This window comes from Eumetopias jubatus, unplaced genomic scaffold, assembly GCF_037043125.1.
Source record: "Eumetopias jubatus isolate StellerSeaLion01/CBP00866 unplaced genomic scaffold, mEumJub1_p1.0 scaffold_2, whole genome shotgun sequence".
Classification (NCBI taxonomy): Eukaryota; Metazoa; Chordata; class Mammalia; order Carnivora; family Otariidae; genus Eumetopias; species Eumetopias jubatus.
In genome coordinates this window covers 155,330,691-155,357,940 of record NW_028274808.1, presented here as the reverse complement: position 1 = coordinate 155,357,940, position 27,250 = coordinate 155,330,691, and positions in this window count along the sequence as shown.

Genomic DNA, 27,250 nt, shown 5'->3' with positions numbered 1-27,250 from the left:
ATAAAATATTAATTTAAAAGGGAAATTACCAAAATAAAATATATGTGCACACGCAGCCATCTTTCTCTGCCATCTCTCTCTCCTTCCCTTCTTCCCTCCCTCCCTCCCTCCCTCTCTCTTTCACCCTCTGTAACTCTCTTCTCCCTACTTCACCACACACACACACACACACACACACACACACACACACACAAGCACATTTACATATATTGGCATGAAATGCACCAAAACATTAATGTTTTTATTTCCAGATAGTGAATTATAGGTAATTTTTAATTTCTGTATTTTCTATATTATCAGCAAAATAATATTACTTTTAAAAAGACTTAAACTGTTGACATAAGTTCAGTAGTGTATTCTTTAAGTGAGGTAGAAACTTCATACGAGGGAGAAGAAAATAAATTCCCTCCTAGGTTCATACCCCTCTGGCTGAGCCTTAATAATTCAATACATCAAGTACTCTTGCTATAATGCCCTCAATGACCTTGCCTTCTTGTATTGCTGGCACACATTCTTATGTAAAACTATCTCTATATTTTACAAACATCTCACGTCTCCATCCCTATACCTTGACTATTGAATGACAGTGGAGAAAACCATAATCTTGAGCTCTTTGTTGCACTATACATTTTTTCCCTAAACTTAAATTAGACCAGAATCAATATATAGTAACTATCCAATACCTTTTCCTATTTATGAAAACTGACATCCCCAATCTTACTAGTCTCAGTGATTCTCTAACTCACAGCTTTTTTCCATAGTTTCAAGAGATGTCCTCAGTTCTCAATTGAAAGATCTCAAATTTTCTTCAGGAAAACTGTTGCTTACAGAACCATAAGAAATCTCTTTTCACTTTGGATTAATTACAGTATTGTCATTGGGTGAAAATGGACTATTACAAAGAAAAACAAGAAAACTTCTACTAGTTTTTAATTTTTAATTTATTGGTGACCCCTTTGTTCTACTATCTTTCCTTTTCTTTTCTCTTACTAGATGTGACTTCAGTGGATGACCACAATAGGCTTAATTGTTCTTCAGACATATTTTGTTTAGTTTACACAAATTTGGGTTTGTTTGCTTTTGGGGGGTCAACATTTATAAATCAGGATATTTTTCACAAAAGTTTTGATTTCCAACTTCTTTTAGCATATATGGTAATATGTGCCCACATTCCTTCATGTCGAAATTGGCTAGAACTGAAATAAGTCACCACATTGAGAGAGAGCATGTATGTTCCAATTCAGTCCATAGTCATCTCACTATGCGTGTGCATGTCTTTTCCTTCATTTTCTTTATATGCCCAAATTCTCTAGACACATGAGTTGGTTAACATTGCCTGCCCACTCATTCCGGGCTAGCTCAACCCAACTCATGGTTCCAAGAACCAGAATCAGTGAACACTGATGCTGTCCAATCTGCATCTACATCTCTGTTCTACTGTCTGCACACCAGATCCATATATTCAACTGACTAGAAATTTTAGTAAGATTAAAACTGAACATCTAAAACTGAACTTGAAATTTCCAAACTTTTTTTTCCTATTTTTTTATTCTCTTTCACTGAAGTACAGTTACATACAATATTGTATTGTTTTCAGGTGTACACCATAGTGATTCAACAATCATACATTATAAAATGCTCACCACAGTAAGTGTAGTTACCATCTGTCACCACACAAAGTTATTACAATACTATTGACTATATTCCCAATGCTATACTTTTGTCCCTATGAGTTATTTATTCTGTAACTAGAAGTTGGTACCTCTTAATCTCCTTCACCTATTTCACCCATCCTCAAATTTCCAAACTTTTTACTCTTCTGTCTTTCCTATTTTACTTAAAGTCATAACTATCCATACATTCACTCAAGCCCATAATTTAAAGGTCCCATTAAATGTTTTCTTTCCATTATGTCTTGTATCAAATTAAATATCAATCTTCATTGATTCTGCCTCTTGAAATCCTTTCATCTATCTTCTCTATTACAATATTCACACCTGTCTAACATGCACAGAATATTTCTCTCATATTTTGTAATATATTCCCTAATCTGTTACTCATTTCTTAAACTCACTGCTTCCTCAATTGCCTTAGAATTATTTCAGATTTCTCTGGGACAAAGATTAGGTATTGAATATTCCAGGTCTGGTAATATTTAGCACATCTCGTACTACCAACTTATGCTGGGGTCAGAACAAATGACAGAGTTCCTTGTAAACCACATGTCCTTCCACCTCTGTGCTTTGTTGAAGAGCATTCTTATTGGGTAGAATGTTGCTCTTTACCTTCCTAATTTAGCAGGAAATGTCTTTAAATTACTTTTCTCTTCTGTAAAACTCTTCCTATAGCCAGTCCTCTTCATTCTATACAAGGTATTTTTTTCTTTGCATTCCTTTAATATGCTGTGCGTTCTCTTATCACTGTGCCCACTGAGGTGAATTGTCTTTTTGTTTTATAACTGTCTCTACTGCCATGCATTGAACTTAATAAGAATAGAGACTATGTCTTCTCTTTTTCTACTTCAGAAGAGTAATTGGCAAACAAATGCTCGACAAATGATTGAGTGAATAAATTACTGAGTGTAAAATGGTAGGGAAGAAATCATCTTTACCTATATTTAACCCATACAACTTTGCAGTAAGTGCATAATGCACCAAATGAACTCTCAAAGACCTTACACTTTTCACATTCTGTAACTTTATGATAGCACCACTGTGGAGGGGTATAAAAATATTAAACAAAAAACAGCTAACACAATGGCACAGCACCCATCTTTCAAAATGGATGGCAGGTATAAATAACCAATAGAATCAGAGTGGTTGAATAAAAGCACTGATCATCACAGTAGAGAACTTCTATCCTACATTTGATTTGGGTGTGTGTTGGTTTGTTTATAGTGTCATCAGAGGAAAATGAAGAGAACAGATGAAGGCAATTCAATATGTCATTTAAGTTTGAGAGAAACTCAAACTTTGGTAAAAAGGCAGTGTTGAAGATGCTAACACTGTCAATTAAAGGTCCTCCCTTTTTAACTTCACAATGGAAATGTGTATACTGTTTTTTTGGGGGTAGCACATATAATAGAATTGAATTTCTTAAAATTATATAATACTCTTTATAATTAAAAACTAAGTTCTGCACACTTGGTATGTGTATGAAATAATCTTGATAGAAAGGAGAATTGTATTGAGAAGTAATTCTTTTATACACTTTTAATAAATACGCTTCACAGAATTTTCTTTTAGTAACTAGAAAGTCTAAATGTTGGTTGTAGTACAATATGTTTGTGGTTTTTACACCAATATTCTTTTCTATTCACTTTAATGAGCCAGAGTGGCTAAAAACACAAAGAAAATAAAAGAAATTTAGTCATTATTAATATATAGACAGTATTCAGCAATTTTCATTCTGCTGGCAACAACAAAAAAGTAAGGCTTACTGTGGATGATCTAATAGGAAAATTTTTCAGCATCTTTCTATTGGTCTAGCACACTTATAAATTTATTTCTGTGTTCCTTGATTTGGGCGTTTTGCCCTTTTTAGTGGTTTAATATCTCAATACCAATTTCTCTGAGGTGAGTATGCTCTGGAGAAGCCTGTCTCTTTCAGGAGTTCCAAAAACTCTAAGGATCAGAAAAGGGCCACCTCACACATTTGGTCTAGGGAAGAACTGAATGGAGTTCTGCAGAATTCCAAGAGAGGCTAATGGAATAGAGTGAGACTCAAAGTTTCTAAGACATGTATACATTTATTATTCAGGAAAAAAATATTTACTTTTGAAGACTATGAGCTGCATTCTCCTAGAGGCCAGCCTGATAGGACATCAAAGTTTCAAAGTTATTTTAGACCTTAATCCCCTTCCTTCCTTTGGCCCTCTCTCCCTCCCTCCTTTCCTTCCCTTTCCCCATCTGCCAGCTCTCCTAACAATTTACTTCCTACATCATCCCACATTTTCTCAAAGTACTGTATTATGGCAGACAAGACCTCCCAGAACATCTCTGAAAACAGTGAAAGAAAGACATCATTAAAATCTCTACATAATATTTTTTAAAAGAATGTGGAGTAGGAAGAAAAAAATGGACTAAGTAGGAATATTGGTTCAAGGAAAGAGAGAGGAGGTAAGTGGGCTATAAGAAATCTCTTGTGAATAGGCGAGTGACATTTTGGCAAAATAATTTCTAATTGTAATTCTAATTTGCTTTTGGTATTATAATATGATGTTCTCTACTGCTGTGAATTATTTGTAAAACTATTTCTGATCTAGCCTTCTGCAGATGGTCTTTTAAAAATTTTTTTAAAGTTATATCAATACCAACAGCATTTTTCACAGAACAAGAACAAACAATCCTAAAATTTGTATGGAGCCACAAAAGACCCTGGATAGCCAAAGCAACCTTGAAAAAAGAAAAGCAAAGTTGGAGGCCATCACAATTCCAGACTTCAAGTTATATTACAAAGTTGTAGTGATCAAAACAGTATGGTACTGGCACAAAAATAGACACATAGATCAATGGAACAGAAAAGAAAATCCAAAATAAACCCACAACTATATGGTCAATTAATCTTTGACAAAGCAGGAAAGAATATTGAATGGGAAAATGAGTCTCTTCAACATATGGTGTTAGGATTACTGGACAATAATATGCAAGATAACGAAACTCGACCACTTTCTTATAACAAACAGAAAAATAAATTCAAAATGGATTAAAGACCTAAATTTGAGAACTAAAACCTAAAAAAAAAAAAAAAAAAAACTAGAGAACACAGGCAGTAACCTCTTTGATATCGGCTACAGCAACTTGCTATTCTAGAGGCAAGGGAAAGTAAAGCCAAAATAAACTAATGGGACTTCATCAAAATAAAAGGTGCTGCACAGTGAAGGAAACAATCAACAAAACTTAAAGAATGGAAGAAGATCTTTGCAAATGACATATCTGATAAGGGGTTAGTATCAAAAAAAAAAAAAAGAAAGAAAGAAAGAACGAACTATAAAACTCAACACCCAAAAATGAATAATCCAGTTAAAAAATAGGCAGAAGACATGAATAGCCATTTTTCCAAAGAAGACATACAGATGGACAATAGACATATGAAAAGATACTCAACATGACTGATCATCAGGGAAATACAAATCAAAACTACAGCAAGAGGGGTGCCTGGGTATCTTAGTTGGTTAAGCATCCCACTCAGTTTTAGCTCAGGTCGTGATCTCAGCATTGTGGGATGGAGCTCCATGTCAGGCTCCCTGCTCAGTACAAAATCTGCTTAAGATGGTCTTGCCCCCTCTCCCTCTGCCTCTCCCCCCAGTCGCAGGCATACACTCTGTCTCTCAAATAAATAAATAAATAAAATCTTAAAAAAAAAAAAAAACACCACCACCACCAACAGTAAGGTATCATTGCACACCTGTCAGAATGGCTAAAATCAACAACAAAAGAAATAATACGTGTTGGCAAGGGTGTGGAGAAAGGGGAAACCTCTTGCACTGCTGATGGGAAAGCAAACTGTGCAGCTACTGTGGAAAACAGTATGGAGGTTCCTCAAAAAATTAAAAATAGAACTACCATATGATCCAATAATCATACTACTAAGTATATACCCAAAGGATACAAAAGTACTAAATAAAAGGGATACACTCACCCCCATGTTTGTCAGTGCATTATCTCAACAGCCCAAATGTTCATCAATTGATGAATGGCTAAAGATAAAATTCAGCCAAAAAAAAGGAATGAAATCTTGCCATTTGCAAGGACATGGATAGAGCTAGACAGTATTGTGCTAAGGGAAATAAGTCAGTCAGAGAAAGACAAATACTCTATGATTTCACTCATATGTGAAATTTAAGAAACAAAAGAGCAAAGGGGGGGGGAAGAGAGAGGCAAACCAAGAAATAGATTCTTAACTATAGAGAACAAACTAATGGTTACCAGAGGGGAGGTGGGTGGGGGGATGGGTGAAATAGGTAATGGGGATTAAGGAGTGTACTTGTGATGAGCACCAGGTGATGTATGGAAGTGTTAAATTACTATATTGTACAGCTGAAACTAATATAACACTGTGTGTTAACTAAGTGGAATTAAAATAAAAATTAAAAAAATTTAAAAGCACAATATAAAATTTTGTTAAGAGTTTTTGATAAGGGGGCACCTGGGTGGCTCAGTTGGTTAAGCGACTGCCTTTGGCTCAGGTCATGATCCTGGAGTCCCTGGATCGAGTCCCACATCGAGTTCCCTGCTCAGCAGTGAGTCTGCTTCACCCTCTGAACCTCCCCCACCATGTGCTTTCTCTCTCTCAAATAAATAATAAAATCTTTAAAAAAAGAGTTTTTGATAAGGAATTATAAATATATACTTTGCACTTTGCAAATAAATGTGACACTGGAAGTTTTTCATAAAAAAAGTTTTAAAAGTACAGTATTGTCCAAATCAGTGTTTTCAACATTTTCTTCATTGTTGCCCTGTTAAAGACAAAAAATAAATTTATTTAAATTTCACAAGAGAAATTAAATATTAAATAATATAATTCTGTTAGGTAGGATTCAGCATTTGAGGGTCATGAACCATTGTATTATCTAAGATTTTTTTGGCCCAAGGGCCAATTTTCATTGACTCGGAAGAGTTATCACTCACATTAAAAATACATAGTCTGTATGGCAACAACTAAAGTGCAGGAGAAACATGGCCTATGAGACAAAGAGGTGACTCATAAATGGACTGAATTTAGAAAAAGCAAGCATTCAAAAATAAGTGATTAAAAGGACCAACCATTACACCAATGTTTTGGCTCTTATAAATAAAACTCTTTTAAATATTATTGTCCCTTAATAATTATTTCATCTCTGAATCATTTTTTTTTCTTTCATCAATTACTTACTGAGTACTTTTAAGTGTGGAAGGTAGAGTTCTAGATATGGGGGAAACAATGTTTAGTAGAATAGAAGATGGCTCTCCCCTCAGAAGATGGACTACAGAAAAAGCAAATAACTAAGCAAGCAATTTAAAGGATGTTAAATACTTTGATAATAAAGCAAATTGTTGGGTTAACACTTAATTTTGGGTAAAACTCAGGAAGAAATGTTGATGCCAATAAGAGAAAGAGTGGAAATGTCTAGGAATGTAAGAGGTAGGAGAAGTAAAAGCTGCTTTGCATGGGAGGGGAGGAGGGCAGAACCAAAGTGGGGGTTCAGGTAGGAGTTATTTTAGTATGTATAAATGCTAATGTGAAAGAGCCAATTGAGAATGTCCAGAGTACTCAATAGTACAGGAACGGAAAGATACGAGAAAGAGTAGGGAATCACATTATATGTGTGTGTTTGTACGTACATATATTTATGATTTACAGAATATATGTTGTTGATCTTAAGATGACAAATTTAGAATTTGCTTAGCCATGTTGTTTTCTCTATTCTCTGTTTCATTAGGGTTCTTTTAAAATATTTTATTTATTTATTTGACAGAGAGAGAGAGAGTACAAGCAGGGGGAGTAGCAGGCAGAGAGAGAGGGAGAAGCAGGCTCCCCTCTGAGCAGTTAGCCCTTGAGGGGCTCCATCCCAGGACCCTGAGATCATTTCCTGAGCCCAAGACAGATGCTTAACTGACTGAGCCACACAGGCGTCCTTCTGTTTCATTAGTTATTATTATTTACTTGCCATTGTCCCAAGTTCTCTTTAACATTACTTTATGTATTGAGGGCTTAATTTGTTTTCTCTCTTTAAAAATTATTTCAAGAAAATAATTAATGCACAAGTCAATGTTTTTAGTTTCTATAAATTTACATTGTTTTCCCACTTTGGGATTATTTACAAAGGCAGAGAATTTATTATATTTATATTTTGTGATAAGATTTTGATAAATGAAATCTACAGCCATAGAAATAGTGTTTTTTTCTAAAACAACCTATGATTTTTAGATAATTTAAATATGAAGATTATATAAAAGTTTGCATATAATCTGCTCTCTAGGACTGATTCTGTAACATAAAAAATAAGCCTTTTTGCTATGGAATAGAAGACAACTATATATAAATAGACACATGAACTGACCATCCAGATTCTCTCTTATAGAATACAGGATAAGTCTATTATTTAATTCAAGTAAGCATTTATAGCATTATTCATAATACCCAAAAAGTAGAAACAACCCAAATGCCCTTTGATTAAGGATAAAAAAAAATGTGGTATATCTGTGGGGTGGAATATTTTTCAGCCAATACAAAGGAATGAAATACTTCTGTATGTGATACCATGCACCAACCTTGAAAACATTATGCTTAGTGAAAGAAGCCAGACACAAAGGTCAATATTATTTGATTACATTTATATGGAGGGTCCAGAATAGACAATTCCATAGAATCAAAAAGTTGATTTGTGGAGAAGGGGTAAAAGGAAATGATTGCTAATAGGTCAGGATTTCTTGTTGAGATGATGAGAATATTCTGGAATTAATTAGTAGTGATGTTTGCATAGCTTCATAAATAGTAAAAAAAAAATTGAACTTTACACTTTGAAATGGTGAATTTTATGATGGATAGATAGATTTTATCTCAATTTTACAAAAATTGGAAAACAAAGAAAACACCTGTTTTTAATAAACATGCATTTTCTTATTTAGATCTTTTATAAAAACCTCTTAAAGACTATGATACTGTATTGCTTTCCAGGCATCATTCCCTGAAGTCGAATATTAGTGGGGAAATAATAATTAAAAACATAGAACAACATTCTGTCTAGCTATCTATCTATCATCTATCATCAATCTATCTATCATCTATCTATCTATCATAAATAAAATATGAGAAACCACAATCATGGATTTAGTAACTTTGAGAATCCATGACCTAGCTATTTTCACATTTATATCCCCCTTAATAACCTTACCTGTATATGTGCTTTGGCTTTCTGTTTTTTTTCATCTTTAGCTATTCCTTGTTCCCACATTTTAAAATTGTGCAGTCTGCAAAGATGTGATGTCCTATTATCTTGTCAGCTGAAAAGGAAGATTTGTGCAAATGAAAGTTTATGAGATTTGTCTTTAGGGATCCATTCCTGTAAATTATATAAAACATAGACTTCTAGTAAGATGACATTTAGAAATACTCATGCATACATCTATTTGAACTAATAAGTCAAGTTTTACTTATGTAATATATTCCAATCACATGGAAGTAATAAAAGCAAGTGTGATCTCAGAAATGAGTGCTATTACAATAAAATATTCTGCAATAAAACAATACACAGCAAAAATATGAAAGCATGAAAAGTATTGTGCTCTTGATGCCCAATTTACCAACATTTCATGTCAGCAAAATTTTTGAAGATTTATTCCTTTTTTAAGTTTTCTTTTTAACAAATACTACTTAGAATACATTTGACCAAAATGATATACTATTCCCTGCATGGTCATAGATTGAGTCAAATAGAGGAAAAGATATCCTGAAAAAAATGAACAAATGGTCTACAACGCAGTTTAATAGGAACCTATACATGCATTTTTAGTGTAAAGTTACTGTATCAACCACAGTCTCTTTCTCAGATAAGTAATGTGGCCGAATATTTTTTCATACATTTTTTTCTCACGTACTCTGGAAATAAGAAAGGTGAAAATAGAGTTGAAATACATGGCCTGTGATCCATTTGTTCCCTGTATCAGGGGAACAGTGCTGGCAAAAAGAAAACAGGCAAGTCATCTGATTTAATCTCCTTGTTGTGTGGTAACTGGACTTCTGACTATAAGCAGACTTTTTTTTTTTTTTTTTGCTAGAAAGAGTGTACTTACCAGTTGAATATTCTTAACAGAAGGATTCATGTTAAAAATTGCTTGTAGAAAACAAACTCAGAAACAAAGGGCTATGGGCATGACTCCCTCAGAAAGTCATGTAAGTTGAAGTACAAATAGATAGGTTTTATAAGCTAAATGTTTCCTAATATCTGCAGTAATAATGCCTATGTCTCGCACAGAGGCCTTTTATTCTTGTCTGAGACAGGAAAGAAGAACAAAGAGAGCCACCCTCAATGACTAGACCTCTTTCTCCTGATTGGCTGAATCCTTGAAGTTATTAATATATTTGAGACCAACTGAGATCTCTAACTACATGAGTCTGAACTGACAACCTAATCCTTAGTGTAACCTCAATATGAAATGTGGGTAATTAGTGTTGAATGCAAAATCTCCCCGCTAGTTAGTGAGTCCCATAGGGACAGGCTCAAAGTCAGACTTGTTCAAATATCATCATTCCTTATAAGAAATAAATAATAGAAACCTAATAACCACTTAAACTAATGAATATAATAAATGTGCATAAAATATATTGAAAATGCAACATGTGAAGTATCTTTGCCTACTCTGTAAATATGTGGGATAGAGCAACTGAGTAAATTAGCCAAGAATTATGGTTACAAGCATTTTGTGATTTTTTTTTCAATTCTTTTGTTTTGTTTTGGCCATCATTCTAAGCTTATTGAAGGAGTAAAACATAATGGCTCTCTGGTGTACAGTTTCCCTAAAATCCAATGTATGATAGATTTAGTATAATTTTTAGTTCTTTCAACAGTTTTAGTTATAGAACATGTAAATTAAAAGGCTGTTTGAGATAATTAGAAACCTGAAAGGGAGGTTAGAGCAGAAGAGGAAAATCAATGTCTCTCAGATAATAGAATTATCTGATATTATTATTATAACATTTGTTTAATAACTACTTCAAAAAAGATACAGGGAGATAAGGTGAAGGACATTTAGGGATTGGCACTATACTATGAAAGCATCTGTTAATAGGTAATGTGCTGAGATATTTGTTAGGCGGATTGACAGTGACAATAGGAATAACAAAAGGGATCCGAGAAGCTAGCTAAAAAGAGTAGTAACAGGTAACATTATCAGGCGCTTTCCATATTTAACTCATTTTGTCTTCCCACAGATCAATAAGGTAGGCTACCATTACCTCCCATTTTCAACACAAAGGGATTATGTTAAAATGCAGTTAAGTAACTTGTCTAAATTCACACAGCCAGGAAGTGTGATGTGACTTTTAAAATTACTTGGTGCTGAAATATGATGGAATGAGGCCAATAGTTCAGAATAAGTTTCAAAAAATATTGAATATTGGGTGGAGTAACTAATAAAATATATAACTAAGAAAATATATTAAATGTTTGGAAATGTTTATCAATTTAGAGAAAAATTAGATGTAAGTAGAAATTACTTATATGCTGCTGAAACCCTTGGTTTCTGCTCAGGTCATGATTTTAGGGTTATGAGATTGAGCCTTGTCTCAGGTTCTGCACTAGGTGTGGAGTCTGCTTGAGATTCTGTCCCTCTCCCTCTGCCCCTTGCCCTGCTGGAACTCTCTCTCTTTCTCTCTCTCTTCCTCTCTCACATCCATTCCCCACCACACTGGGGCTCTCTCTCTATCAAAAAAAAAAAAAAAAAAAAAAAAAAATCTAAGTAGTCCTGAGCAGAATGGTGATGAAAATCTAGGTGGTGAAAACCATTCTAATGAGGTCTCAGACAAAAATGAGAAACATCTTATGGGACAACAAATGTAAGACAATCCTTGTTAAGAAGTGGCAGAGAGCTTGGCTGAATTGTGTTCGTGTGCTGGTGTTTTGTGAAAGGTAGAACTGTGAAAGATGCCATTGGAAATTTGGCTGAGGAAATAGCTAAGCAAGTGCTGAAGGAGTGGCCTGGTTCCTTTTGATCACTTGTGGTATAATGTGAGAAGAAAGGATAAGGTTAGAACTGTTAATCAAAAGGGAAGCGAATTTTCAACATTTCACATGTTCTCAGCCTATCCATATTGAAATGAATTAGAAAGCCTGCTCAGGAAAGAATATTAAGAATATACCCAAAGGACCATCTCAACAGAAACCAGGAACTATTGTTCAAGACAATAGAAAAATAACCCCCTTTCCCGTCAAGGTGATTCAGAGATCATCAGGGTTGCTACTGTCACCAAGGTCCAGAGTGCAAAAGCCTCAGGGACAGAGAGTGGCTTCAAAGGAAGGGGTGCTGGTGCCTGTGGGACCTCTGTCTGCCCTGCCTAGTGCACACCGTCTAGTGAAGCTTCACATGGCAGCCTCCATTCCACATCCTGGTGCTGTGTTCCTCTACCACTGTGGCTCCAGTGGACTCCAGTGCAGTGTGGGCTGTGCCCAACAGAGCCACAGGGCCCCGTCAGAGAACCACCAGTGGGGGCACATCTTTTCAGAGCATTGGGAGCCCAATCTCTGCCTTGCAAAGTCCCAGGGCAAGATTTCTCTTGCTGCTTCAGTGGGAGCAGTAGGTAGACTCACCCTAGTGAGCTTAGAGGGTAGAGCATTGAGCCAAAGAGGAATATTCTAGAACCTTCAAGTGTAATGGAATTTGCCCCGATGGATTTCGAACTTGCTCTGGACTTGTCACTCTTCTTTCTTTCTTTTTTTGAAATGGAAATGTCCATCCTATGCCTGTCATACCATTGTGTTTTGGAAGTATATGACTTGTTTGATTTCTCAAGTTCACAGATGGCAGATGTAGAGCAATTTGCCTCAGGATGAATCATAACTTGAGTCTCACCCATATCTGATTTAGATGATATTTAAATAAGACTTTGAACTTTAGTTAATGCTGGAACAAGCTAGGACATTTGGGGCTGTTGGGATGGAATGAATGCATTTTGCAGAAAATGAATTTTGGAAGGCCAGGGGTGGGATGCTATAGTTTGAAAGTTTGTGTCTCCCCTCAAATTCATATGCTGAAACCTAATCACTAATGTGATGGCATTTGGAGGTGGGGTCTTTGGGAGGTGCTTGGGTCATGAGGGTGAAGCACTCATCAATGGGATTTAGTGCTCTGATAACAGAAGCCGCAGAGGTACCTGTCACCCCTTCTGCCATGTGAGGACGCAGAGAGAAGATGCTATCTGTGAACCAGGAAGCAGGCTCTGACCAGACGCTAAATCCACTGACATCTTGATCTTGGACTTCCCAGCCTCTAGAACTAAGAGAAATAAATTTCTTTTTATTTTAATTTTTTAAAGATTTTATTTATTTATTTGAGAGAGAGAGAGTGTGTGCACACAAGCAGGGGGAGAGGGAGAGGAAGAAGCAGACTCCTCACTGAGCAGGTTGCCTGATACAGGGCTCAATCCCAGGACCCTGAGATCGTGACCTGAGCCGAAGGCAGACATTTAGCAGACTGAGCCACCAAGATGCCCCAATCTAGTTCTTTTTAATATTAACCTAATTTCAGTGGTATACAGAAGCTTTGCTCTAATATACCACTGTTTTCTCCTACTCTGTTGTGCTGTTATTGTCATACAAGTTAAATTTTCTATATCATCAACATAGTTTCAGAATTATTGCTTTAAGTAGTTGCATTTCAATGCAGATAGAAGGCCAGATTGACAAATAAAAATATGCTTATACTGTCCGTTATATTTACCTATCTAATTATCCTTATTGGAACTCTGCTCTTTATTTCTTCACTTGGATCCTAGTACTGTGGATGCTGCAATTTTGTCAGCATGATACTATTGTTTTTGGCAATGCCCTGGAAATGGAGCTTTTTTTTTTTTCTCCCTCCCCCCAATGAACTGATTGCTGAGTCAAATCAAATAGCCACAACACCTTGAGAATGGAGATTTTCCAGGTTGTTGCTAATTTGGACAAAATATTCACTGTGGTCTGGGGATGGAGCTTTTAATGGAGCTCTGAAAGAGATTAATCCTCTCATTTGGCTGTGAGTCTGCTGATTTTCATGGCTACTGTGACAGAGAACTGAAGAGGGAGGGTATGGGGAGTAGTCACTAGGTGAAATGCCACGGATACAGCTATCTTATCAAGGTTCAGTAGTTTCTTTTGGGTAAACACCTTTCAGTTCGTTCTGTGGATTTGGTTAAATTGTAGAGGTCTGAAACAGTTGATTTTAGTTATTTTTCAGTATTTTTGTTATTTTTGTGGGAGAGTAGTTCACCAAGAGCCTCACTTGGCCATTCTGGAAGTCAATTTTGTTGTACTGATGTTTATACTTTTTATTAGAGAACTCTTCAGTGCTGCCTCTTATTATTATTTTAGGAAACATTGATCATTAATTCACTAGAGGTTGCAAAACACTATTTTGTTTTTGTTTTCGTTTTTAGAGAGAGGTGCAGGAGAGGCAGAAGGAGAGGGAGAGAGAGCATCTTAAACAGGCCCCACGTCCAGTGCAGAGCCCAATGCTGGGCTCAACTCATGACACTAAGATCATGATCTGAGCCAAAATCAAGAGTCTGATGCTTAACTGACTGAGCCACCCAGGCGCCCTGCAAAATGATACTATTTTAATCATCCCATTTCCTTATCAATTATTAAGCTGGGATATACACATACATGTACATATATAGAGAGAGAGGGAGAGAAAGAGAGAGACAGAGAGACAGTTAGAGAGATCATATGTACCTATTTCCCATTATTAGCCAGTTTCTAAAATAATGAGCTGTTTCCCTAGCATTCACCAAATGTGACCAAAGAAGGCTTTTATTTGTCTTGTTTTGTTTCTCTTGTTTGATTTTGGTTTTGAATACATTATGGATTCTTGAATTAAACATATCTGCTGTGTCTTAACCAAATATTCTTAAATGCTTAAATTGTTTCACTGTTGGCCAGTGGGGCGGTCACATCAAGTGGGCTCCTGAGACTTTTGGCATCATCTGTGTCTTTGATGGCTACTTTTCTCTGTGGTACTTGCCTTGTTATATGGCATTTCTCCAAGGGTCTCCGTGTTGCTTTTTTCTATGAAAATAGTATTTAGAGACTATAAAATGCATATTAGAATTCATTGCTATCAGACTGGGCATTGCTTCCAAGCATTTTAGAAATAGGAAATAAAAATATTGCAAATGAAATTTTTATGTGTGTGTATGCGTGTGCACGTGCATGCATTTGTACGTGTTGCCAAAGAGAAGTTACAGAAATTAAACAGGCAAAAGACTTTACTCAGAACTATTGCAATATTGGGAGAGAGATTGAACACAAACCCCTGAGGGAAAAAAACAAGGGGTGAGCTGGTGGGAAAGAACTGCAAGACTGTGTATCCGTTGGGTGGTCCATGTCACTAGGATATCTGTATTTGCTATGGGTGCGTTACCAAAGTTGTGCTTCTACACTCACCCAGAGACTAAGAGGGGCTTTTCCTTGAAGATTCCATTTCACATGAATGGCTGCCAGGTCCTTGAGAGAGACACCCCAGTGTGTAAAACTGGTAAGAAGCTGGGAGATTTACATGTCAAAGGGACAGAGAAAGCATTTACAATTGAAAGTTTTCTGAAGTAAATGCTCTAAGAAAAGGCAGCTCAGGAAGAAAGCTGCCATAACTACAGTCAAGATGATAGGAACTGTAGGCTGCTCGATCATTACACACCCACACATGCACACACATATGTGTACATGACATAATATAAAAGACAAAATACCTTATGAGTATCTTCTAACATGTTCAGTGCAAATTTAGGACTAAAGCTTTTACTTATTTTCATGGATCTTATAACTGTTTTTCCTTTTCTCTTCTGTAAAAATCTTAGTTTACAATAACACCACTATACCCCATTTATTTTTCTCAAAATGTACATACAACTGTCTCAGAATAACAACCACAGAACTGTCACTAATGATACAAATCCTGAAAACATAAGTTATTTTTGCAGTTCTCTTTGTCCTTAATTCATATCACACTAAGATGTACAGTTAGATTACCGTATTTCAAAGTCACTTGAATGAGCTTTTCTCTGTGGTATGCCAAGTCAATACGAAGTTAAGTTGATTTGTTTTAGCTTACTTTTTTTTTTTTGAAGATAATCTTTTTCATGTAAAATATTTTCTTGGTTCCAAAATCAAAACTATAAAAATAGTATATTCAGAAAAGTTTAGTTTCTATCTCTACACCCTTCCACATTAATTTCTCCCTCTCTATAGATAATTTTACCCCCAGTATTTTGGTTTACTGTTCCATTTTTTCTTTTTTTTATCATATAAGTAAAAATGCATAACTATGTGTGTTTACATATGCATACGTATGTGCTCATCCCTGCAGCTGACTGAATATTTGTATCCCCTCAAAATTCATATTTTAAAACCTAATCCAGGTCTTTGGAAGGTGCTTAGGTCAGGAGAATGGAGCCTTCCTGAATGGGGTTAGCTTGCACGAAAGAGATCCCACTGAGACCCCCATACCCTTCATTACAGTGAGAAAACAGCTGTTAATGAGCACAGGCAGGCTCTCACCAGACACCGGATCTGCAGGCACCATGATCTTGGACTTGCTTGTCTCCAGACCTGTGAGCAATAAATGTTTGCTGTTTAAGCCATCCACTTCATAGCATTTTTTTTTTTTAATAACAGCCCTAATGAACTAAGACTTCCTTTTTTACATTACATTAACTCTACACACTTTTCTCCACATTGATTTTAAAATAATACTAAACTTTGGACCCTAACTCATAGTAGTATACAGAGACAGACTTTATTCTTTTCTGTTCTTGTTGTTATGTTTCAAGTTTTTAGTTTAAATTCTAGTTAGTTAACATATAGTGTACTATTAGTTTCAGGAGTAGAATTTAATGATTCATCAATTACAGACAACACCCAGTGCTCATCACAAAGAATGCCTCCCTTTATCCCCATCACCCATCTAGCCCATCCCCCACCCACCTCCCTCCAGCCACCCTCAGTTTGTTACCTGTAGTTAAGAGTCTGTTTTATAGTTTTATAGTTCTCTTTTTTCCACTTCCCCTATGTTCATGTGTTTTGTTTCTTAAGTTCCAAATATGCATAAAATCACATAGTATTTGTCTTTCTCTGACTTATTTCACTTAGCCTAATACCCTCTAGTTCCAGCCACGTCATTGTAAGTGGCAAGATTTCATAGATTTCATTCTTTTTTTTATGGCTGAGTAATATGCCATACACAACACCCCTGCATATCACATCTTTTTTATCCATTCACCAGTCTATGGACATCTGGGCTCTTTCCATAATTTGGCTATTGTTGATAATGCAGCTATAAACATCAGGGTGTATTTGCCCCTTAGAATCAGTATTCTTTCCTTTGGGTAAATACCTAGTAGTGCAATTGCTGCGTCATAGGGTAGTTCTTCTTTTAGCTTTTTGGGGAACCTCCGTACTGTTCTCCACAGTGGCTGCACCAGTTTGCATTCCCACCAATAGTGGAAAAGCGTTCCCCTTTTTCTGCAAATTAAACCAACATCTGTTGTTTCCTGTGTTATTAATTTTAGACATTCTGTCAGGTGTGAGGTGATATTTTATTGTAGTTTTGATTTGTATTTCCCTGATCAGTGATGTTGAACATTCTTTCATGTGTCTGCTGGTCATCAGTATGTCTTCTTTAGAAAAGGGTCTATTCGTGTCTTCTGCCCATTTCTTAACTGGATTATTTTTTTTGGGTGCTAAGTTTGAGAAGTTATTTATGGATTTTGGATACTAACCCTTTATCTGATGTCATTTGCAAATATCTTCTCCCATTCTGAAGGTTGCCTTTTAGTTTTGTTGATTGTTCACTACTCTTTTTTTTTTTAAAGTTGAAATAGCATTTGCATCATATTCCACTATGTTAATAGAGTATGCCGGAAATGGCCAGCAATCCCTGTATCAGTGGATGAAAGATTACTCCAAACTTTGCTGTTAAAGAGAGAAGCCAAGGGGGTCAAATGCTCAGAGACCGAAGACACTTTGCCCTTCTTTGCTCCCACTTTTATTGGTCCTTCAGAATAACTACAAATCCTTATCACTGTTTCCCATACCTGTGATGTGTAACAAGTGGTCTTACTGGAACTGGGAGGATCTGTTTACAGTAAAGATAGGGTATGCTAATCTGCGTGCTCAAAGAGTTCTGCTGAACATAGCCTAAGGGACAATGTATACAGCTGTTAAATCACAGGGCACCTATTTGGACTAAGAAAGCTTCGGGGAAGGCAACTCCCAGAGGCATTACTAGGGCAAAGGGGTCACGGAGGCCTTGGCATCACAAAGACCTACGCCCTTCTCCGAAACCTTCCATCACCCCTAGCGGCCTCTGTGTTACATTTTAGCAAGCCAGGTATTATGGCTGATTTCATGTTCTATATTAACCCCAACAAGAGTATATCCAATCAGTCTCTGCTAATGATTATTTGGGCATTTTTACGTGAGACAGCATCGTCCCCATAATATTCTTGAGTTTTCATGTTTTCTTGAAATTTTAGGAGGGCATGCCAAATCAGTTTTCTTACTTTCATCATCTAGAGGTGTTCTTCCTGTTGTTTTTCCCAACTGTTAGAAAATGTTACTTTTTCTTCTCTCCCCAGTCTTTATGTAGCCTCTCTTTACTTTTGTTCTTATTGTACCTGTTTTGCTCAATATAGGTTTTACTTCCAGTATTTCTCTTCGTTTCAGGGATCTGTACTTTCTGGACAAAGAGGGTTTCAGTTGATTCATTTGAATCATTCTAGGAACCCCAAACACCTCCTTCTGTGGACCTATGGCATCCTGGGAAACTCCTTCCCCATTTTATTTATTGTTCTTGAATTGGCTTGCTGAGATTTTCACTTATGGTGGAATAGCTTATGGCGTTTGGGCTTTATCTTGACCTTTTAACAGTCACTTTCTTTTCCTCTGAAGTTTTCTTATAAAAATAACAAAGTTAAATTTCCACTATATCTATCTATCTATCTATCTATCTATCTATCTATCTATCTATCTATATAATTCTTCTGTAATAACTGTTGGTATGGCATTTATTTGTTTACAAAATATTTAACCTCATTTCACTTTGACAACCCCAATGACCCCAACTATATATTCAAATCATTTATGATATCTACCATCAATGTCAAAAGGAGTTCATACATGGTAGAGGCAGAATTCAACCTACCTTCCAACTGGAAGCCAAAAAGATGCTCCACACCATCATGGCTTACAGCTTAATATCTTGTGGTTGGATACAAACTATTCTATCAATCTGATGTAGTTTCCCTGTGTTTTAGAGACTTAAGGGAAATAACCCATGAATTTCCTAAACCAGTAATACTCATTATTTCAAATCATAGCTCCAAGAAACTCAAGAGTATGTGACTGACAGAGAAAGTCACTATCACCACTGAGAAGAGATGATGGACTAAGTCTACTGTCTCCTAATTTACATTCCTACACACTAATTAGATTGAAAACATTCCCTGAAGGAAGCACACAGTGAGTTCTCTGCTGCTATACTTCAGTCATTAAAATATTGTTTTTTTTAAGTGAAAAAGCCAGTTATCTTTAGGAAAGACTGCCTTTCTGAATTTCAAAATACCCTTTCCTGTACTCTTTACTATCTGACGTAGTATATTGAGAATAAGCATATATGACCCTCACCTGTTCATTCATTAGTTTGCAGCAATACTGAAGCAAAAGTAATTTTACCACTCCTAAGCACCCCCTGGAGTGTTCTGGGTAAGATGTTTATCCAAATTTTCTCACCATTAGAAAATCATGGATTGTTGCGAGATGCTTTTATCACTCATGTTTTATCTTTTAAAACTTTGATCCTAGATCTTTGAATTGTGAGCCAGAGGTAGCATTTTCAAATATAAAGGAAATGATTACGTACAAGATAAGATTAAAGGTTATATCACTATAATTTGGTAAAATTTGGGGTCATGTGTGTATCAACAAACCTGTTTTACCAAGGGACCATGTGCTAGGTTACATGGCATGACTCCTACCACACGTTCTTATATCACCAGCAATTGTACCTGCAACAGTATTGGCCCACTCAAGAAATAGAAATCACATAGTAGGTTAGACAGTGGAAGTTTAAAATAAGAATTATTAAATGTAATGAAAGAATAATTATAATATGTAAGGAAACTCTATCTGGTACTCTAAGAGTAAGGGAAAGTATTCAAGGAAGGATAAGCTTAGGGGTTCTGAACCTGTTAAAGAAGATGCAGTATATTGGGAGCTGAGAAGAAAAAATATAAATTGATGATTGATACAGTGACTAAGTCAATTGCTAGGTTACATAGATAGCATATGATAGGATGACAGGCCATAACAGGGATAGCAAAAATTTTTTAAAATAGGTTGTTGGAAATCATTGTGTCTTTGTGGTCCTTTTCCTGAGTAATATGCAAATTGCTTAATACATTATCCAAAGTCTTTTATACTCTAAATTATTTCCCACCAAGCCTCAGTCATTTTCCCCAATATTCAGTGTTGTATGGGTAATTAAATAAAGAAAAATTAATGGCTAATAATGATAAACAAAGGTAAATTCAGATAAGATATCAATTGATATGTATGTGTAAGGCCTCAGAGATAGTACATTGACTTTATTTAGTTTATATGAAGTTACGGTATTAAATATTAGTTGACTTCGACTCTAGAATTATACTTTCTAAGTCAAATTCCTCAATTTCCACTAATAGGTTTGTGGTTTTTAGCAAGTTACGTTCTCTATTTTTCACTTTACTAACTTAAAAAAGGGGATAATAACACTGTCTTATAGAGTGGGATGTAATCAACTTCATTGATAACTACAAGTGTATAGAACAAAACCAGGAAAATAATGAATACTCAACAAACATGACTATGACCAAATCTACCAGAGATATAGATTGATCAGGGGGAACTTCTTTATGAACTTGTAGTATATTGATGAAAAGAGTAGAAGAGTCTTGTCACAGTAAATAATATCTAACTTTTAATTTTTTCTTAATATCAGATATTAAAATTTAGCTGTCTGAGTAAGATAAAGTATTTTAACTATAATGTTATTGGATCATTTCTTTTTTTTTTTTTTCTTCTGGGCAACACTTAGGAGACAGTAAATCCCATAGATAGACACACAACTGGGTAGCCTGTCCTAAGGACAGGAACACATATCACACAGTAAAGCCCTGAACCCCAGACATAGGGTGGGCCGTTATAAAAATCAGATGATGCTTTAATAGCCAACTTAATTATTAAGTTTGTTGTCTTTAAACACAAGACATGGAGATAGAGTACCCAGAAGCAAATTCAAATAATACTGAATACATGCCCTAATGGTTTACCACTTTATGTCCAATAGGATGGTTATTATTTAAAAGAAAAAAAAAAGAAAAGAAGAAATGTTGGTGAGGGTGTGGAGAAGTTGGAACCCTCATGCACTGCTAGTGTAAAAGTAAAATGGTGTAACTGCTGTCATAAACAGTATGCCATTTCCTCAAAGAATTAAACATAGAATCACCATAAATCCAACAATTCCACTTCTAGGTATATATACAATAGAATTGAGAGTAAGAGCTTGAACAGATAGATATACGTACAACAATGTTCACAGTAGCATTATTCACAATAGTCAGAATATCCATATTCTGTATAGATATCCATAGAGATATGGATCTCCAAATATCCATCGAAAGATGAGTAAATAAACAAAATAGATTGTCCTGTTCCTATCGAGCTACAATTTACCCTGATCCTGCATTTGTCATTGCTACCTATTGCCAAAGGAATAGGTTCTAATCAAAATGTAAAAGTTTAACATTTATATTAAGAATAAAAAACAATTTGGGCCGCCTGGGTGGCTCAGTCGTTAAGCGTCTGCCTTCGGCTCAGGTCATGATCCCAGGGTCCTGGGATCGAGCCCCGCATTGGGCTCCCTGCTCCGCGGGAAGCCTGCTTCCCCCTCTCCCACTCCCGCTGCTTGTGTTCCTGCTCTCGCTGTGTCTCTCTCTGTCAAATAAATAAATACAATATTTTAAAAAAGAATAAAAAACAATGTATGAAACATAGAAAAAAGAGAAAAATAAGAAGCATCAGAGACATTGTTTCCACTTGGAAATTTTCCAGGCATATACAAGGAACAGAAGTGTGACCAACCAAAATAGCTATTTATTAGTCTTTTAGTTGAACAAGGTTTATTAGAATTCCATTATTTCTCATTATTGCTAATATTGAATTTTTCAGCTGGAAAGTTCCCAAAAGGTTTGGGATTGACTAAAAAATCTGTCATGAGCAAATTGTCAGATCCATAATCGAGATGTAAGGTGCTTTGCTGCGTAAGTATACTTTGTCTTATTTGAGAGTCTGGATCTTGTGATATTTTGAGTTGGCCAGAAGAGGAATGGGAATGTTTCTTTGCACAATTTGACATTATGCATAAGAGAAAAGGAGTTGCTAAAAATTTTATAGTGAGTAATAAACACATCAAATGGACTAGCTCTTCTAAAAAATAAAATGCTCCTCTTTGTGTACAGAAATGAATAGGAAAGGAGATGTAAAGGCTGAAGAATAGACATACAAGCCTCCAAAACCTGCAACACATGATGGTAACTGGGAAAAGGGGCCAAAATCACTTTAGTCTTGATGGAGAAATCGATACAGGAAGTTATCATGAAACCTAGAACTAACTTTTTTCTGCCCCCACACCTATCAAAATCGTTTTTTTTTAAGATTTTATTTATTTATCTGACAGAGAGACACAGCGAGAGAGGGAACACAAGCAGGGAGAGTGGGAGAGGGAGAAGCAGGTTTCCCACAGAGCAGGGAGCCCGATGCGGGGCTGGATCCCAGGACCCTGGGATCATGACCTGAGCCCAAGGCAGACGCTCAACGACTGAGCCACCCAGGCACCCCCATCAAAACAATCTTAAAAAAAAAGAGGATAACAAAGGCTGAAAATATCATTTGAGGCAGGAGGGTAGTACCTGCCTGCTTCTCAAAGTGGCAATACAGAGGGAGACAGTCATTCTGCAAAATCAGGCTAAACAACCCCCAGAAATAAGAAATATAAATTTTTGAAATAAGACAACCTACCAACAACACTAATACCTGATCAGATAAGGCAGATGAAGGTAAATCTACTCCCACAAAATAGAAAATTTTGGAAAAGAAAGAAAAAGGAGCACCACCACCAGACATACACACACACACAAACACACACACACACACACACACACACACATGCATGCACACCACCCATTTACCAAAAAACCCCTAATGTTTAAAAAGTTAGTTCAAAAAAAGATATCGTATTTAGATCACTATTATTTCTCATTGAGCAACATGGACTCTTGGAAATGCTCTAGCTGAGCCAAACCAAATCTGAAAATGGCAATTATCTCCTCATCTTAAGAACAGCAGAGGAAATATCTCTGCCCCATTAAGAATCAAAAGTATTCTAATATGTGTGCTCTTTTTAACTGGGTGCAAGATTGCACACCTTTTGATTACTTCACTTTACTGCCACCCCTATAGGTAATTGTTATAACTGATTTAGATCAGCGCTGTCCAATAAAAATACAATACACACAACAAATATGAGCCACATATGTAAGTTTACATTTTCTAGGAACATTTTTAAAAAGTTAAAATTAGTTATATTATTGTTTTAAATCTATCTGAAATGTTATCAGTTCAACATGCCATCTGTATGAAACTTATTAATGAAATATTATATATTCTTTTTTGATGGTACTAACTCTTTGAAACTGAGTGTGTATTTTATGCTAATCGTACATCTTAAATCAGACTAGACATCTTTCCAGTGCTCATGAGCCACAAGTGGTTAGTGGCCATGGAAAGGAATGATTTAGACTTTTTTTTTTAATCGCTGATATATTTATGCCATTGTTCGGCCATGGGAGAAAAGAGACATTTATGAAAAAAAATGATTTTTCTTTTTTTTTTTTAAAGATTTTACTTATTTATTATTTATTTATTTATTTATTTATTTATTTTAGAGAGAAAGACTCCCTGCTGTGCGAGGAGCCTGACACAGGGATCAACCTCATGACCCATGAGATCATGACCTGAACCGAAACCAAGAGCTGCATGCTTAACCGACTGCACTATCCAGGTGCCCCCCCAAAATAGTTTTTCACTGCTCTTAAGATAAACCTGGTATTGTTAATATCCTTGTCCAGACATTTATGATCTAGCTCCCTTACATCTTCCTATGTATTCTCCATCTGTTTCCCTATCTTTTGGGCACGCTGATCTTACAGGTTTTGGAATGTACTGTGTTTCTTCCACCTCAGGGCCAGTCATGGAACGTGAGGCTTACTTTACTTGAAATACTGTCTTTCCATCTTTTATGCTCTGCTTCCTCTTCATCTCTAAATTTCCAATTTAGGGATGGCTGGGTGGCTTAGTCGGTTAAGCGTCTGCCTTCGGCTTAGGTCATGATCCCAGGGTCCTGGGATTGAGTCAGGCATTGGGCTTCTTGCTCAGCAGGGAGCCTGCTCTCTCTGCCTGCCATTCCCCCTGCTTGGGCATTCTCTCTCTCTCTCTCTGACAAATAAATAAAATCTTTAAATAAGTAAGTAAATAAATAAATTTCCAATTTAACATACACATCCTCGGGAAAGATCCCTGAAACTAAGATAGCATTAAGGCTATCATTTTATATTTTTTAAAATATAAATTTTATATTTTAAAACAATCTGTAATTTTTCTTTATAATATCCAGAAGCCCTAGTAATATTTTTTAATTAAGAAAATTATTTCACATTTCTTGAAAGCCTATGGTGAGTTCCCATCATTTTTAGAATAAAATCCAAATGTCACTATTGTCTCCAAGATTTTATAATCTGTTCTCTGTCGACCTTTCGAACTTCAATTTCTGCCCTTGCATCTTTCATGGCAGCCACCCAGATGATCTTTCTTTTGTAGGAATTTGATAGACCTATTCCAGTAGCCTATGTTGCTGTTCTTTATGCCCCAAATGTTCTTGCTCTAGACCTGTTCTGTGAACTAAAGTAGCCACGAAGCCACATGCAGCTCTTCAACTTTGATATTAAATTAATTAAAATTAGAAGTTCAGGTCCTTGAGCACCTGGGTGGCTCAGACGGTTAAGCATCTGCCTTCGGCTCAGGTCATGATCCCAGGGTCCTGGGATTGAGCCCCACGTAGGTTTTCTGCTTCTCCCTCTCCCTCTCCCTCTGCCTGCCGCTCTCCCCTGCTTGTGCTCTCTCTCTCTGTCTCTCTCTCTCTCTCTCTCTCTCTCTGTCAAAAATAAATAAATAAATAAATAATCTTAAGAAAAGAATTTCAGGTCCTTTGTCAAACGAGTCACATTGCAAAGCTCATTGCCACAAATGGTTAATATCTAAAAGGACAGTGTGGAAAATATTTCTATCATATTTAGTTCAGTGGGACGGCACTGCTCTAGACCAGGATGAGCAAACTTTTCTTATAAAAGAAAGATACTAAATATTTTGTAGTTTGTGAGCCATATTATCTGTGTCATAATTATTGAACTCTTCAGTTGTAACATTAAAGCAGCTACAGACAATGTAAACAAAAGGGCGAAACTGTTTCAGTGTAACTTTGTTTACAGAAAACTGGATTTAGTCCACAGGCTATAGTTTATGGTTACTGTACTACACATTTCTGTAGCTAGTTCCTTAATATTATACCTTCTTCAGTCAAAATTTATCTCACTATTGAAGCCTTTACCGAGCACACACTCTAAATTATCCTTCCAACATTCTACCTCCCCCCAGTTACCTTTTACCATCTTATCCCATTTGATGTTCTTTATAACATTAGTCATTACTTTGATTTACCTTAATTATTTTTTTAAATGTTGTATTATTTTTCTCCTTTGCTAGATAATAGCTCCATCAGGGAAGGGATATAGGGTTTTTTCATCACTTTGTCCCTAAAGCCTAGAGTACAACTGGCCTTTTACAGATAATAAACTTTTGATGAATGAATACTTAATACAACTATATTTAATTTATCACATGGTTATATTTAGATTGTTGCTTAACAGTATTTTCCTCCATAAGACTATAAATATAACAAAAACTGAGATCAACAATTTGCATTTATCACCAAGGCCCAGATTTTTCCAAAGGGCTTGGTACAAATATTTCCTCAATTATAAAACTCAATGAAATATGATTCATCATCAGTTAATTATACATAATACAAAGGTAACACTAATATATTAAATGTATACATAATTATAAGATTTATTATCTTTCAGAAACATTAAAGGTGAAAAATGTGTCTTGAAGTAGAATAAAAAAGTAAAGCATGTATCCACTATATATGTAGGAGGCAAAGTTATTAAATATATTTGACCATTTTGTGTCCAAAGGCACCCTTAATGGAGCATGTTGCATTGTCTCTTCAGTAGCTTTACAAGGCATAGGTAAGTCATATTTAATTTCAAAGAGCTGACCTGCATGAGTATGCATGGAAACTCCTGGTTTCATTTAAGTTTCCCTGCCATTTGCATCCATAAGCATTACAGAAAGCACAAAAGAAGACCGCACCATCTTTAAAGAAACTACATTCATTTAACATATTCTTCCTCTCCTAATTTTAATGCTAATTACAATGGCTTTATACAACACATTTTCTATTTATTTAGACTATCAGAAATCGGTGATATAAATCAGGGAAGAATGAGACAGCATATCCGTCTCTTCCATTTCTACCTGATCAAATGGTCAAGAAATTATCATGTCATCAGTTTGATAGATCAGATCTTATGTTATTCCAGTGTATTCAAGCAGATGTTGGGGACCCCTGTCTGATATAGTACAGAGAAGATACTGTCTTTGAGTGAAATAGAACTAGAGGCCCATTGTAATTTTAAGTGTTCTATTTCTTCATACTTCCAAGTTTATGCCTAATAGCACTTCCTTGTCTGGCAATTAATTATGTTTTGTGAATTCTCTCCTTTTGATCATTAAATAGGGAATTACTCAGCATTCTCTTACCACCTTCTGATCCAGTCACACTTACTTCTTTAAATTCCTCAAAAGCATTTAGAACACTTTTCTGACCTCTGGCTTGTTTCAACTTAACATTTGAACTCAACTTTTATATCACATTCTCTAGAAATTCCCCATGTCTTTCTTCTGTTTATTCTCTTCCTTTGCTATTGTCTTTATGTTTACGAATTTACAATGAGAATTGTTTACAGGGCAAAAAATAAGTAGGTGAAAAAAAATCCCACAGCCTCAATAGGGAGTCACTTATGCAATGTCAAGTACCAAAGTGGGGCTTAATACCTAACCTAATTTCAGTTTTAAACCCCCCCAGAAATGTCTGAACCAGTCAGTCAGGAATTTCCTAGTCATCACCAATGAGGTAATCTGTCACATGGGCTTTCTCCATTCCCCATAGGAAGAAGAGGTAATCTGTATGGTAAGATACCCTGCTCTTCCCAAGGGAAAATGACCATGCCTGAAAAAAATCCTTTCTTTTCTTTTGCTAATAATTTCTTTGCCCAGGCCTTCTTCCCATAAAAATCTTCATGT